Here is a 16,180-nt window from a genome sequence, read left to right on the forward strand (position 1 = left end):
ATTTGTATGACTGGATTATATAATATATATAACATAAATATATATTAAATATATATAATTAAATATACATATATTATATATATATATACATATTTCCCACAAGTTTCTTTCCCATTCTTTAATCAATAAACACTTGGATTTTAATTATTTTAAATAATGTTTAAATGAACCTATGGGTGTACATATCTTTTGGAGAGAGTGATTTTTATCTCCTTTGATCAGAAATTCAATAATGGACATTCTGAATGATATAATAGCTCTGTTTTTAATTTTTTAAGTAACTTCAATGCTGTTTTTGACACTTGATTCACCAATCTACACTCCTACCAGCAGTGTAAGAGTGTTCCCTTTTCTCCAAATCCTCACCAACACTTGTCATTTTGATAATATATATTCTAACAAATGTGAAATAATATTTTATTGTAATTTTGACATGTATTTATCCAATGATTAATGACATTGCATCTTCTTTTATGTATGTGTTGGTCAACTGTATGTTTTCTCTGGGAAAATGTCTATTCAGATTCTTTGTCTATTTTTATTCAGATTTATTTATTGGTTTTTGCTATTGAATTTCCATATTTTAGATATTACCTCCTGATCAAACATATGATTTGCAAAATATTTTCTCTATGTAAATTATCCTTCCATTTCATTGATAGATTTCTTTGCTGTGCAGAACTTTTAAAATTTGATATAGCTCCACTCTTAAGAATACTGCTATCATTGACTTTTCTTCTGGTATTATCTTCCTGAAATCATTTCCAGGACAAATATAAAGAGGCTTAACACCTATGTTTCTTCTAGTCTTTTTTTTTTTTTTTTTAATTTATGGTCTTAAATTCAAGTTTTTAATTCATTTTGTGTTAACTTCTGTGGATGATATATCCATTCATTTCCATCCCTTTGCATGGGGCTGTCCAGTTTTTCTTTTAACATTTGTTCAAAAGACTTTCATTTTTCCTTGCATATTTTTGGCTGCTTCATTGTAAACTGATTGAGCAAATATGCTTGACTTTATTTCTAGGCTCTGTATTCTGTTTCATGGATCTATAATTCTATTTTTATGCCAATATAATACTGCTTTGATTATTATGCTTTGTATATTGTTTTAAGTCAGGAAGTGTGATACTTCTAACTTTGTTCTCTTTCAAGATTTCTTTAACTATTTGGTATTTTTTGTAGTTCCATGCACATTTTAGAAAATTGCTTTCGAATTTTGATAGAGATTGCATTAACTCTGTAGATTACTTTGAGTTTTATAGACATTTTAGCAATATTAACCCTTATTTTCCTGGAGCCAAAAATGTCTTTCCATCTATTTGGGTCTTCAATTTACTTAACCAATGTCTTATAGCTTTCAAAGTACAGCTTTTTCATCTCCTTGGTTAATGCTATTCCTATATATTTTATTCTTTTTGATGTAATTATAAAAGGGGTTGTTTTCTTACATTTGGAATTTTTGATTAAAAAAATAAATCTTTAGGTCAATCTGTAAACAATTATATATTTACAAGACTGAATCTTCAACTCCATTTAGTCACAATTTTAAATTTTTTCAATAGTTTATAAAGTTTCCTGCTTAGAGATCTAGAAGAGGTTTTGTTCCTGCTTGCTTTTATATGCTAATCTTCAATTGTTTCCACACTATAGGGCCACTTTATGTTAAAAAGTTTCTAACTGATGCTACGAGGTACTTCTGCCGCGCTGTGCTGAGCCCCTCAGCCCTGTCCGACCCTTTACAACCCCGGGGACTCAGGCGCCGGCCCCTCTGTCCACGGGATTCTCCAGGCGAGAATACCGGAGCGGTCGCCATGCCCGGCAGGGGATTCACCCGACCCAGGGGTGACCCCAAGTCTCCTGTGACTCCCCCACCGGCGGGGCGGTTCGCTACCACCAGCGCCGCCCGGGAAGCCCCCTTGACAGCCTGTCCTGTGCTGTGTGGAGTCGCTCAGTTGCTTCCGACTCTTTGCGACCCCAGTGACTGTGACCCGCCGGCTTCTCTGTCCACGGGATTCTCCAGGCAAGAAAACTGGAGTGGGTTGCCATGCCCTCCTCCAGGGGATCTTCTGATCCAGGAATTGAACTGGAATCTCCTGCATTGCAGATGGCTTCTTTAGTAGCTGAGCTATCAGGGAAGTCCAATGCTATATATAAAACATTATTTTACATCAATTTTTAATTCAACAAACATTAAAATACCTTCTTAATGCAAACATTTTTCCATGCTGTCTTTTAAATTCTCTTTTCTTTATCATAATTTTATCAACCAAAAATAGTAACATTTTTGCTTCTTTCCAATTTTCTCATTTCCTGCGTTTTCCTGTTTTGTTGCATTGCTGAGGAACTTCTGTCCAAAAATCAACAGAAGAAGTGAGAATAGTCCCCTTGCTTTCTTCCCAAAAAAGCAATGCAAATTTTAATGTTTTACCAGCAATAATGTTTACTACTGATAAAAGATAAAAGTTAGATATCTTTTAAGAAAGTTTACTTCTATCCAAAGTTTGCTTTCTTCTTAATGAATGTATATGCATTTTATTGATACTTTTAGCATGTGTTTGGAATAAGAAATTGTGTCTATTGTGTGGCAATATGCAAGGGTATACATATTTAGAACTATTATACCTCTAGATCAAGTGAAACATTTGATATTTATGAGGCCAAATATCTATAGTAAAACTTTCTTCTTTAGAACCTCTTTCTTCTAAATGGATTCAAATTCACCAGATGTATTTGTTTACTTAGAATTCTTTTCTTATTTTATATTATCAATATTCTTGTTAATTTATAGTGTCTTTTGAGAGCAACATATAATGATTTTTAAAGTTTAATATAAAAATTTTCATTTTAATTATATTATTTATATAAAGTATATTAAATATAACACTGGTATATACATTTAAATATATGATTGTATCCTGAACTTTCTATATGGTAGCCTCTTCTATGGCACTTAACTCTTTTATTATTTTTTGATAGATTATTTTTATTTAACTACTTTTTATAAATTTAAAAATATGCCCCCAGTTTTCTAATCTTTTATTGATTATTCTAAGAATTAAAACATAGAATTTTGATAAAGTCTTATCAACATCCAAATTATCTGGTACTTTTTTCCTTTTCTTAGAAAATGGAAAGATATTAAAGCATTTAATTTTATTTAATTACTTCCAGAATTATATCACATATTTATGTTCTCAGAGGGCAGGTTCTTATCTCAATGCAGAAGGAATTCAGATATGTGACAGCGAGGTCTAGAAAGCAAACTTGACTAAGGGATAGTGTGCTCTCAAGGGGCAAGTGGACACGCTGAGGTGAGCGCTTCCCTGAGTCCTTGGCATAGAAGCTGTTTTGTAGGACATAAAATGAAGGGCTGAGTGTTCACTGGAGAGAGAGGGGTTAAATGATTGAATTCTTTGATTTTCATCCCAGCTCTATCCTCCCTAGGAGACAGGAGGTGGGGGGGGGGGGGTTGTCTTTATTTAATCTTGATGGGAAATTAAAAGACACTTGCTCTTTGGAAAGAAAGCTGTGACAAAATTGGACAGCATATTAAAAAGCAGAGATATCACCTTGCCATCAAAGGTCCATATAGTCAAAGCTATGGTTTTCCCAGTAGTCATGTACAAATGTGAGAGTTGGACCATAAAGAAGGCTGAATGCTGAAGAATTGATGCTTTTGAATTGTACTGGAAAAGACACTTGAGACTCTCTTGGATAGCAAGGAGATCAGACCTATCAATCCTAATGGAATCGACTCTGAATATTCATTTGAAGGACTGAGGCTGAAGCTGAAGCTCCAATACTTTGGCCACCTAGATCTTGACAAGACAGCACCAAGTGGCAGCCTGAAGTGAGATCCTACTTCCTGCCCGGTAATTGAACCTGGGTAGCCTGGATGAAAACCAGAAATCCCAGCCATCAGACCAGAGGCTAGAAGCTATTTTTCTCTGTATTTTCCCCACAGCGAAAAATGCATTTATCATGGAAGCATAACCTGTAAATGCAGGAGAAAGTTTATTGCGAGAAGCATAGCACAACAGGAAGTGGGAGAGCACATAGACAGAGGGCTTGTTTAGCTGAGATAGGAGCAAGGCAGGGACGCATATCCTGAATAAAAGGGTGTGGGCATCCCCTCAGTGAGGAGGAATGCAGTAAAGAGGCAGTTAAGTCATTTAGATAGGTCAGGTTTTCTGCGTCTTTGTCTTGCTTCAGGTCAATTATCTGGTTTCTTTTTCCATACCTGACTTGTCCTGGGACCCTCCCCTGGGGTCACATGCAACCTGCAGTCAGGATGGACCGTGAAGTGAAGGCTTCTGGGAAGAGAAAGACTCATCAGGGCCTGGGATTATCCCTTGACTTTTAACCCACAAGGAGAACCTTCTGCCTGTGTGTGGTGTCTCCTTGTCCCAAAAGAGGAGGGGGGAGATTCCTTAACCCCTTACTCAGACAGAGCTTTGCCCCTCTTTGCCCTTGTAATGACTATTACCTTAAGGTATTTATAAGAGATGAATATTCCATGCAAAGATGGGCACGATAAAGGGCATAAATTGAATGGACTTCACAGAGGCAGAAGATATTAAGAAGAGGTGGCAAGAATTCAAAGAACTACACAAAAAAGATCTTCAAATTCCAGGTAACCATGATGGTGTTATCACTCACCTACAGCCAGACCATCTGGAATCTGAAGTCAAGTCTGCCTTAGGATGCATCACTACAAGCAAAGCTAGTGGAGATGATGGAATTTCAGATGAGCTATTTCAAATCCTAAAAGATGCTGCTGCTAAAGTGCTGCACTCAGTATGCCAGCAACTTTGGAAAACTCAGCAGGGGCTACAGGACTTGAAAATTTCAGTTTTCATTCCAATCACAAAGAGGGGCAGTATCAAAGAATGTTCAAGCTACAGCACAACTGCACTCATCTCACATGCTAGCAAAGTAGTGCTCAAAATTCTCCAAGCTAGGCTTCAGTAGTATGTGAAGTGTGAACTTCCAGATGTTCAAGCTGGATTTAGGAAAGGCAGAGGAACCAGAGATCAAATTGCCAACATCTGTTAGATCATAGAAAAAGGAAGATAATTCCAGAAAAAAAAAAATCTACTTCTGCTTTATTGATTATGCCAAAGGCTTTGACTGTAGATTACAGCGAAATGTGGAAAATTCTTCAAGAGTTGGGAATACCAGACCACCTGCATCCTGAGAAATGTGTTAGTAGGTCAATAAGCAACAGTTAGAACTGGACTTGAAATAAGAGACTGGTTCCAAATCAGGAAAGGAGTACCTTAAGGCTGCATATTGTCACCCTGCTTATTTAAGTTGCATGCAGAGTACATCTTGAGAAATGCCAGGCTGGATGAAGCACAAGCTGGAATCAAGATTGCTGGGAGAAATATCTTCAGATATGCAGATGACACAACCCTTATGGTAATAAGTGAAAAGAACTAAAGAGCCTCTTGATGAACATGAAAGAGGAGAGTTAACAATTTGGATTAAAACTCAACATCAGAAAACTGAGATCATGGCATCGATCCCATCACATCATGGCCAATAGATGGAGAAACAATGGAAATAGTGTGAGACTTTATTTTCTTGGGCTCCAAAATCATTGCAGATGGTGACTGTAGCCATGAAATTAAAAGATGCTTCCTCCTTTGAAGAAATCTATGACAAACCTGGATAGCATAATAAAAAGCAGAGACATTACTTTGCCAGCAAAGGTCCATCTAGTCAAAGATGTGGTTTTCCCAGTAGTCATGTATGGATGTGAGAGTTGGACTATAAAGAAAACTGAGCACTGAGGAATTGATGATTTTGAACTGTGGTGTTGGAGTAGACTCTTGAGAGTCACTTAGACAGCATGGAGATCCAACCAGTCCATCCTAAAGGAAATCAGTCACGAATATTCTTTGGAAAGACTGATGCTAAAGCTGAAACTACAATACTTTGGCCACCTGATGCGACATTGTGACTCACTGGAAATAATTCTCATTCTGGGAGAGACTGAATACTGGCGGAGAAGTGGAGGACAGAGGGTGAGATGGTTGGATATCATCACCAATTCAATGGATAGGAGTTTGAGTAAGCTCCCAGAGTTGGTGATGGCCAGGGAAGCCTGGCGTGCTGCAGTCTATGGGACACGACTGAGCAACTAAACTGAACTTGCATGAAATGTACATGTTACAATATGGGTAAATCTTGAAACCATGCTAAATGCAACGTGCTGTGTGCCTTGCTTAGTTGTTCAGTCTTTCCAACTGTTTCTGACCCCATAGACTGTAACCCACCAGGCTCCTGTGTCCATCAGGATTCTCCAGGCAAGAATGTTGGAATGGGTTGCCATACCCTTCTCCAGGGCATCTTCCCAACCCAGGTCTCCCGCTTTGCAGGCAAAAGCCAGACATATACAATAAGGACCCACATTGTACAACTCTAACTATATGGGGTATGTAGGATAAGCAAATTCACAGGGACAAAAAGCAGTATAGAGGTTGAGAGGTGAGAGAGATGGGACCTTATAGTTTTAATAGATAGTATTTTTTTGGAGAATAAAAGAAAAATTTGGGTATAGATAATGATGGTTACACAATGTTGTGAATGTGCACACTGGCTCTGGGTTATATACTTTGAGATCATTTAAATGATAAACATAAATATATGTATTTACCAAAATGCAAAAATATAACTTAAAGAAACATTTTCTACAAGATAATCGACAAACTGCAAAATAAATAAATAAATAAATAAATAAACTCCTACAAAGTAATAACTATTATAAAAACATACAATGTGTTCTCTTATATGAATAAAACTTAAACAATAAAGAATAAAAATTATATGAATGGTTAATTTAATTTAGAATAAGTATTAATGGCTGGTAGATACATGAAAACATGTCAGTCTCACCAGTAATTGAATCAGTAAGAATCAAAACAATGACCTGATCAAAGAAAAATGTAAAATAACTTAATATTTCTTTTTAATGTAGGAAAAACAGTGCATTTATAGATAGTTCATGATAGAATACATTGAAATAACACTTGTAAATGCAGTTCAGCAGCTGTTCTAAAAATAAATGAATACACCTTAAAGGAAGAGAATAAAAACATCAATCTGGATCTTTGACCCAGCAGTTTCTAGATAATTATCTTAAAAACATATGTCCGCATGACAAATGTTTATTGTAGCATTCTTTACAATGACAAATATTCTGAATACTATCTAAAATTCCATTGTCAGAAGAAACTGTGTAAGACTCTAAAAGTGGCAAAAAAGAGAGTTGGTGGTTTGTCAAGCACACCCTCTAAGTTATCTCTGCCTGTCATAATCTTTGAACATTTCTGTAGTAAACTAATAGTAGGTTCATTTATATATAAATGCACATCAATTTAATCCATTCAATGTGTAAATATTTGTAATTTTGTACATATCTATAAATGTATTTAGGTACATTCCCCTGAAGAAGGAAGTGGCAACCCACTCCAGTATTCTTGCCAGGAAACCCCATGGAGAGTAGCCTGGCAGGCTGTTGTCTGTGGGTCACAAAGAGTAGGACAAGGCGAGTGACTGTGATGTGCAGACACAGACTGTATCTGTGTGTCTTTGTGTGTGTGTGTGTCTGTGCTGAATTCTTTGAACCAGTTCAAACATCTTCCTGGTTTAATTAACTGATGAACTAAAGGAAGTCTTTGAAATGTTTTCAATTTATGGTCATATATTAAAAAAAAAATTATCCTTTAGTATCATAATTAGGAAATTATTATCATCTGTATTAATAAAAGTTTGTTCATCTATTTTGAGGCAGGAACACTACAGAAATTAAAGGAATGAGCCCGAGTTAATTGTTATGAAAAATTCTTTAAGGAATATCATTATTAAATAAGTTGTTACAATGTATACAAAAACTTAAAATTTGCATATGTGCAAGGTATACAAATTTAAATATGTAGAAGAAATGCATTTACACTGCTAACTGTTAATATAATTGATTATATGATTTATCAGTCAAACTTATACATTTCAATGAATGGAAAATGTTGCCACTACTTTAACAATCACAGTTACTAAAGATCAGCAGGTATAAATTGGCATGTATGGCCACTCAGTCCCTAAGAATTGGTACTTCTGTGAAAGATAAAGTAATTTATTCCTAGTCCCTAGTCATGTCAATGTTTTAAAAAAATATATAAGAATGCAGTCATTTATTTTTGTACAATTTTATATAAAATAAAACCATTTTTAACTGTTGTTGTTCAGTTGCTAAGTCATGTCCAACTCTTTGCGACCCCATGGATTGCAGCATATCAGACTTCCTGTCCTCCACTATCTCCTGGAGATTGCTCAAACACACGTCCATTGAATTGGTGATGCCATCCAGCCATCTCATCCTACTGCCTCCTCTCCTCCTACCCTCAATCTTTCCCAGCCTCAGGGCCTTTTCCAATGAGTTGGCTCTTCACATCAGATGGTCAAAGTATTGGAGCTTCAGCATCAGCATGAGTCCTTCAAATAAATATTCAGGTTTGATTTATTTTAGGATTGACTAGTTTGATCTCCTTGCAGTTCAAGGGACTCTCAAGAGTCTTCTCCAGCACCACAGTTTGAAAACATCAATTCTTTAGTGTTCAGCCTTCTTTATGGTCCAACCCTCACATCTGTACATGACTAGTGGAAAAACCGTAGCTTTGACTAGATGGACTTTGTCGGCCAAGTAATGTCTCTGATTTTTAGTATGCTGTCTAGGTTTATCATAGCTTTACTTCCAGTAGCAAGCTTGTTTTCATTTCATGTCTGTAGTCACTGTCCACAGTGACTTCGCAGCCCAAGAAAATCTGTCACTGTTTCTACTTTTTCCTAATCTATTTGCCATGAAATGGTGGGCCTTGATGCCATGATCTTAGATTTTTTGAATGTTGAGTTTTAACCCAGCTTTTTCAACCTCATCAAGAGGCTCTTTAGTTCCTGATTACTTTCTGCCTTAAGAGTGTATCATCTGCATATCTTGATTCCAACTTGTGATCCACCCAGCCGAGCATTTTGCATGATGTACTCTGCATGGACATTGAATAAGCAAGGTGACAATATACAGCCTTGACATACTCCTTTCCCAATTTTGATGCAGTCCATTGCTCCATGTCTGGTTCTAATTGTTGCTTTTTGACCTGCATATAGGTTTCTCAGGAGACAAGTAAAGTGGTCTGATATTCTAATTTCTTAAAGAATTTCCCACAATTTGTTGTGAGCCATACAGTCAAAGACTTAAGCATATTTGGTGAAACAGATGTTTTAACTGGCTGTTCTTAGAAAATAGCATTTGAAAGGAGAGTTTGATTACATTGTGGTTAATAGGTCAAATCTTTAACAATGGGGACTGATTAAATGAATTGTGTCATAAATGTGAGATAAATTATTGTGTGTATTTTAAACGTACCCATTTCAGTAATGCTTAATTATATGGAACATAGTACACACAATGAAATTAAAAAACAATACACAACATAGAAACTAGACAATTCCAGACTAAAATACATATCCTGGGGAAAATGTAGCTGATAATCCAGAGTAAAATTGATAATTTTTGTGTGCATTATTAGGCTTTTCCTATTTCCCAAAATTTTCTGCAGTAGTCATTTATTTCTTATTCAGTCATTCAAAAAATATTTGATATGGTTTTGACAGTTGTTGACTTTCTTATTTAGATCCAAAAATCTCTTTTGGAGATTTGGGTCATCTAAAATATTATTCCAACTTCTAAAATCTATTAAAATTTGTTAAATGAAAAATAAGGTTTATAAACATATATTGCATACTCCATGTCAAAACCAAGGTATTTACATATCTGACAAGGTGTTTGAATATATGACAAGGTGTTTACATATCTCCTGCAAAAAGATAATTTTTTCTAGCCAAATAAATAAATAATTTGTCAGAGTCACAATGAGTATAGTTGATTCTAACTGTCCTAAATATGACTATTCTGTGAGTAGTTTTCCCTTTTGAAACAGGCTACTTATATTTCATAGGAATATAAACTGCTAAGTTAGAAAAACCTCAACAACTTCCTCAAACTGTCATTCAACACTTGAACATCTTTATTGATGAGGAGCTTGTTGCTTTAATGTTTCTTTTTTACTTACTTAAAGCTGTTACAGAAATATTATAGGCAAAATGTGTTTCATGATAAATATCTCATCTTTTTATCATTGGGAAAACATTCATCCAATTTGAAATAATTTTAAAAAGTTATGGTGTAAACTTTTTTCTACTTGTCCCTCTGGGTGTCTTTTCCTCAACATAAATACCCCCCATCCCATGTGAGAGCAATTTGTTTATTCAATATCCTTGTCCAGAAATATCTTCACTACCCAAGATGAACCTCTTGTACTGATTCTATAAAGAAATTTTCTCAGTTTTCACAAACCACTTGGATTCAGTGGGATGCCACATAATTTACATATCATCCATTTCTTTGTGTTTTTCATAAAATTTCCATTTGACCTATTATTGTAAATAACTATCAGGTTTCAAACTTCAAGGTGATAAAAAGCGATATCCTTGAGTTTGTGTTTATGTTCAGTGCAAAATACCTACATGTGCTTCAACTTCTCGTGCCAGATTGAATAGAACTTTGAAATGCATAGTAAACCTGGAAAAACAATCTATGCATATAATTTAATCCCTCAATAAAAGTAATGTTCCTTTCCATCTGGATACCCCTGCCTCCAAAAGGCACCATTTAAAAATTAAGATTTTTTTTTCTCTCTCCTCCAAGTCATGAGTGTCCCTGCTGGGCAAAGTTGGTATTGAGCACTAAATACTAACCCAATTATCACAGCAGCTTCACTTCCCAAACCTGACATGAAAGAACAAGGTGATTCTCTTTGACCCTTTGGATTTCATTGTCTTGACCACTCTGATGAATCTGCCTCAATAAAACATCAACATTTCACCTCCTCCATCTCCACAATGTATACCACTAACCAAAGTGACAGTAGATTTATTTAGTCCACCACTTCTGCTCTGGTGTGCATTTTTCAGCTTCAGTGTTTCCAGGGATATGCTTCAAAGAAAATAATGAAAATTGCTTTCGAGGTGAGAGTAGTTCTGAAACAGACTTAAGAAAAAGAAATCTCATTTACGGAACTCAAAAGAAATATGAGATATGCCAGTTATAACTGTAGGTTTATATTCAAACTGGTGAGTGTTCGAATTCTGAGATTCTTCAGAGACAGCACTGGTGATTTTGCAGAGCTCCTCATTTAGGAGGAGCTCCTCATTTAAGATGCCATAGGAGGAGGCCAGTGTGGGTTCTCAGCGTGCCTGGGGGAAGACGCATGCAGTTATGGGGCTTTTTCATCTGTGCTAGAAATTTGTCAATACAGTCTAACCAAATGCTTTATTAATTCAGAAGGTGTCAGGACTTTAATTTATTTTATATCTTTTACTGCTCAGACCAAATACTTTACTAATCATCACATGTGTTTCAACGATTGAGGCATACATTAAAATACTTGACAGGGCTCCCATTAATCTGCACTTGCAGCCCACTCTGCACTTGGCTGAAGGAATTTTGCATTTTATAGGCCCATCTTTGAATTTTGATGATTTGGTTCAATATTGTTAGCAGAGAACTTGACTTCTTAGGGAATGTATTGCCCATTAAAAGTGACATGCTAGTGTCACTGGGATGTGTTTTGATTTAACAATTAAGTTTATAATTGTATACATTCCACTAATCACAAAGCTTTCTGTGCTGAAAGAGACTTTGACTCCTTGTGTGTTTATATTATAAAATAATTTTCTTTCTTCTACTTTTATACCTTAAATTGAAGCAAAATCTTCTTAAAGGTAAAATGGATAATATTTGAAGATCCTTTGGAACATATATATATTTTTCCTTTTTTAAAATATCATATCTCAAATCCTACCAAGTTATGCTAAATAAAGAAGTCTTCAGAAACTGACAGTTACAAAGAAAAAAAGCTTAAAATAAAATCCTCAGAACAGACTTTAGGAGATTCTAAGTGCTACATTTATACCATCATTAGCTGTATTGACTATCTTCAATATGCTGCCAGATAAATTCAGTAAATACACAATAACCAAAAAGTAGAAAAAATAGATTATTTGACTTTTATTTTTATAATGACACATCTATTATACTTTTGAATTTTCTCTAGTCATCTTAGTCTGGAATCAACACAGCTTTAACCTTGTAGGTCAATCATCTGAAGGATGACCTTAATTGTATGCATACACATTTATTCAAGAGACACTTTTTGAGCTCCCTACTATATATTAATCATTTGGTTGAATGCAGTGTCCTCAAAGTAGTGTTTGGACAATGAAGAGAAGAAGTTGAGAAACAATTTATCAGAAGTCAGAGTATGACTTTTTCAGTACATTTAGTGCAGTAAAAAAGTTAACACTTAACTTGAGAAAAATTAACATCAGTACAGGGATACAAATTGTATCCATTGTAGACTTTGGGTTTAGGCTAAGTTTTACTCTAATTTCAGCCCTGGAATCACAGAGTTATGTGAACTAGAGCAAGATTTTTAAGTCTCTTTATGACATTTCCTTCTCTGTGCATTGAATCACTCATGTTGAGCTTATGGATTGCTGTGATGAGTTAAGGATAAGATAGATACTGTGTATATAATGGTTCCAAATTGGGAAAGGAGTAGTCAAGGCGATATATTATCACCCTGTTAATTTAACTTATGTGCAGAGTGCTGCTGCTGCCTCTGCTGAGTCGTTTCAGTCATGTCCGACTCTGTGCGACTCCATGGGTGGCAGCCCACCAGGCTCCTCTGTTCCTGGGATTCTCCAGGCAAGAATACTGGAGTGCGTAGCCATTTCCTTCTCCATATATACAGAGTACATCAGGTGAAATGCCTAGTTGGATTAAGCACAAACTGGAATCAAGATTGCTAGGAGAAATGTCAATAACCTCAGATACAAAGATGACACCACTCTTATGGCAGACAGGAAAGAAAAATTAAAGAGCCTCTTGATTAAAGTTAAAGAGGAGAGTGAAACAGTTGGCTTAAAACTCAACATTCAAAAAACTAATATCATGGCACGCAGTTCCATCACACTGTGGCAAATAGCTATGGAAACAGTGAAACTTTCTTTTGTTGGGCTCCAAAATTACTGCAGATCGTGACTGCAGCCATGAAATTAAAAGATGCTTCCTCCTTTGAAGAAAAGCTATGACAAACCTAGACAGCATAATAAAAAGCAGAGACATTACTTCGCCAACAAAGGTTGGTCTAGCCAAAGCTATGGTTTTTCCAGTGGTCATGTATCGGTGTGAGAGTTGGATCATAAAGAAAGCTGAGCACTGAAGAATTTATGCTTTTGAACTGTGGTGTTGGAGAAGACTCTTAAGAGTCCCTTGGGCTGCAAGGAGATCCAACCAGTCCATCCTAAAGGAGATCAGTCCTGAATATGTCCGCACACAGGGAAGCCTGGTATGCTGCTGTCCATTGAACTGCAAAGAGTTGGGCAGGACTGAGTGACTGAATAACAACGATGATGGTTCAAGAACAGGGACATGGTGAGCTGATATAGACTTGGATCTGTTTCTCTTAGGGCTAATGTAACAGTGTAGATGGCTATGTACAGAGAACAGGCAAAAGTTTCTTTGTCTTATCATCAGTTCCCTAATTCAGAGGTGACTAGAGGCACAGGCACCTAATCTAACACATCCACAGCACAAGATGCAGCACCTCTGGCTTCTTCAGGAATCCCTGTGGCCTGGGGTAGTTTTGTTCAGTGTCTTTCCTCTGTAAAGATCCAGGAGCATATGCTGCTAAGAAGAATGCTTTGCAGAGTCTGATGGGGCTTCTGGTAAATATTGCAGTCCTTGGAGTTAACAAATTCAGGCTGAGTTGTAGTTTAGTCTTGGCGGTGCTATATAAACCTTCATTGACAGACAATGTGATTTATTGCCTTTGGGACATCATCTTGGAATTCTTGGATCTCAATGCCTTTGTGAAGATTCCAGTATAACCACTTCTGCTCCAGATGCCCTGGGCAACCCCAAAAGGATAGCTGTCTCCACTTAGCTATAGGTAAGAAAATTTCACCCACTGAAGGAGATTTATTCCACACTGAGAGACAAGTCAAGAAGTCTGTTTCCTCTGGAACTGGACTGTAGCTCAGGAGGCCTGGTCTCACAATGGTTCATCCCCTTCCCTTGGTTCTACTCCATATGTAGCAGGTGACTAGAGTATATTTGTTGGGGAAGGCAGTGGCAACCCACTCCAGTACTCTTGCCTGGAAAATCCCATGGATGGAGGAGCCTGTTAGGCTGCAGTCCATGGGGTTGCGAAGAGTCGGACACGACTGACACGACTTAGCAGCAGCAGCAGCAGAGTATATATGTACATATTAATAATATCCAACTCCATACCATTGTTAAGCAAGTGTATATGACACTGCCTGTATCTTGTCCTACGGAGTAGCTTTGGATTCCACTCATTTTTCTAGCTATCTTCTTCAAATTTCTCCATTTAGTTTGTAATGTATACAGCTGTTGTTTAGTCAATAAGTTGTGTCTGACACTTTTGCAACCCCATGGACTGTAGCCCGCCAGTCTTCTCTGCCCATGAGATTTCCCAGGTAAGAATACTGGCGTGGGTTGCCATTTCCTTCTTCAGGGGATCTTCCTGACCAAGGGATCAAACTTGTGTCTCCTGCATTGGCAAACAGAATCTGTACCACTGAGCCACCAAGGAAGCCCAATGTGCTTATATTCAATTATTTTCTGTTTCAGCTAACCAGATTCACACAATTAATAATACTAGATGATTGAAGGTTTTGAGCAAGGGTCTCACAAAATTTGCATTTAAGAAGTTTTGCACTTAGGACTGAACTGGGATTAAGTCAGGTTTATGACACCAGCACAAAGGAAGTGACATTTGGAAAGGGTGGAAAGGATTAATTATTGAGTGATTGTAAAATGATTCTCCTCAAATAAATTTTATTGGATTTTCAACTTAGAAATGTTCTTTGCGGTATATCATCAATTGAATCTGGTCAAAGGTGAGGACTTGGTACAATGCATTGCACATTCAGGCATGCACTTAAGGATTTTTTTGACATACTTATTGATTAACTGGATTTCTAAAGATCTCACATATCACTGGTACACAGTTGGTGAAGCCATATCCATAAATATATGATTTAAGGATCCCTCTATGATTTTAGGGACCAAGGTTTAATTTTTCTTTTAGAACAGATCTGTGTGTGTGTGTGTATGTGTGTGTAGATAATCACTAATATCATATTGTGGAAATAGAAGCATTTCAAAGGAAAAGAGTTTTCAAGGACTTAAGAACAGTGACAGGTAAATCATTCAGTTACTAAGAAGCAGTATAAGACCATGAAGTCTGGAAATTTACTTACCAAGAATATCCTAACATAATGCTCTTCATGGCTACAGTGGGAAAATTTTTGTATACTAAAGAAAATGCATTTTTTATGCTTTCAATATAAATGCTGACTGAATGTGGTATTGCTATAAACCAGAGTTGTGGTTGCCTTTTTTTTTTTTTTTTTTTTCCTGTAACACACCAGGGATGGTGAACAGAAGTGAGACCTTCTTCTATGGGAATATTCAGGTTTATGGACTATATTTCATAACTGAATATATAACTCTTTCTCAAGGAAAACATATCCAAGTACAAATTGCTTAGAGTGATATCACTACGGGAAAATGTGTTTATATATTCATTTCTTTATTTCTTTTGCTTTTTTAGCAATGATATATTCCTTTGATATTCAAACAAAGCAGAGTGTGTTTTTAATAATAAATAGTAGTGCTCCCATGCCCACACCTCTAAGCTACCAATCTCTCTGTCCAAAGTCAATTTTGCATTCAAATATCTTTTATTGATTTATTCTTTTTATTTTCTCTGCATAATTTCAACAGTAATTTGGCAGGATTATATGACAAATTCCTCCTTTTTGATCATAATTCTCTCATTTTTTAAGTGAATTGTCAAAAATATCAGTATGTTAACTGTTCTTAGCAAGTAAAGGTTTACGATTCATCTGAGACCTGATAATGCACTAGCATGTTCTGAATCCATATTTGAGAAATGAAAACCTACAAAATCTTTTCTGTGTTCCTTAGTCACTTCACTGTGGTACAACCCATATTCTATCTATCTCT

The 16,180-nt window shown here is 36.2% G+C and overlaps 1 pseudogene; it reads left to right on the plus strand.

Moving 5' to 3' along the window:
* The first annotated feature begins 1,814 nt into the window (after positions 1-1,814).
* Positions 1,815-14,069, plus strand: LOC133051031 (sorting nexin-19-like; annotated as a pseudogene).
* Positions 14,070-16,180: the final 2,111 nt, after the last annotated feature.

Source organism: Dama dama, chromosome 33, assembly GCF_033118175.1.
Source record: "Dama dama isolate Ldn47 chromosome 33, ASM3311817v1, whole genome shotgun sequence".
Lineage (NCBI taxonomy): Eukaryota > Metazoa > Chordata > Mammalia > Artiodactyla > Cervidae > Dama > Dama dama.